This window comes from Acanthisitta chloris, unplaced genomic scaffold, assembly GCF_000695815.1.
Source record: "Acanthisitta chloris isolate BGI_N310 unplaced genomic scaffold, ASM69581v1 scaffold19882, whole genome shotgun sequence".
Taxonomy (NCBI): domain Eukaryota; kingdom Metazoa; phylum Chordata; class Aves; order Passeriformes; family Acanthisittidae; genus Acanthisitta; species Acanthisitta chloris.
In genome coordinates this window covers 7,302-8,232 of record NW_008659004.1, presented here as the reverse complement: position 1 = coordinate 8,232, position 931 = coordinate 7,302, and positions in this window count along the sequence as shown.

Here is a 931-nt window from a genome sequence, read left to right as displayed (position 1 = left end):
CTCAGAGCACCCCACATTTTGAAGGAGAACAAACCCTGTGAACCCTGACTGCCGAGTGCCTCCTCACTCCATCGCCTGGGCCACGTTCAATGCTGCAGCCACTCGCGCCATAGAAGGGAAGATAAAGCTGTGGCTTTCCAGAGGCTCAGAGTTCTCCTGCTCTCTGGAACTGCGCCTCCCTCCAGCTTCAGAAGGGGGGCTGCAGGGGAGGCAGAGGCAGGGACGATTGTTTGCTTTCCCTTGCTTTTTTCCCAAGCCAGGCTCCCTAATCTGGGCTGTATTTGGCCGTGCTGCTGTGACAGCAGGGCCAAGCCTGGGAGCAGCTGGCACAGCAGGGTCCCCAACACCCTGCTGGTTTTGTTAGGGATTGGTAGTTTTAGGGGCATCTTTGCTGGGGGCTGGAAAGCAGCAATGCGTCTGCAGGTGGATTTTTTCACCCTTGGTGCATCCACACCCCTGCCCAGAAGCACACAGGCATCAGGGACCAGATTTGCCCTGCATTGTCGAAGCTGAGCTGTGAGAGCAGGCAAACTTCGCTTCTATCTTTCAGCAACTGATAAAAATATAGCCACTTTTTTTTTTTTTTAATCTCTCCTCCTCTCCAAGTGACTAAACTAAACCCATGCAGGGCTGGAAGGCATCCCACGGAGCTGTGTTGCTGTAGGCAGCTCCTGGATCTGGGTTATCTCAGCCCCGTGGCAGCAGTGGGAGCGTGCAGGACTGAGGGACTGAGTGGCACATTCCTGCACTCCTGAGGTCATTGCTTGGCTGCCACCAGCTCTCGCCTGCTGCCAGCCCTGCACAGGGTCGGCATCGCCTCTGATTTATGGTTACTTTTCATTTCTCACTCCTGCTCCAGCATGGGCTGTCAGAGCCCAGCTGTGTAATGCACTGGAGGTGTGTTTGGGGGGACTGCAAAGTGCTCAGGGTT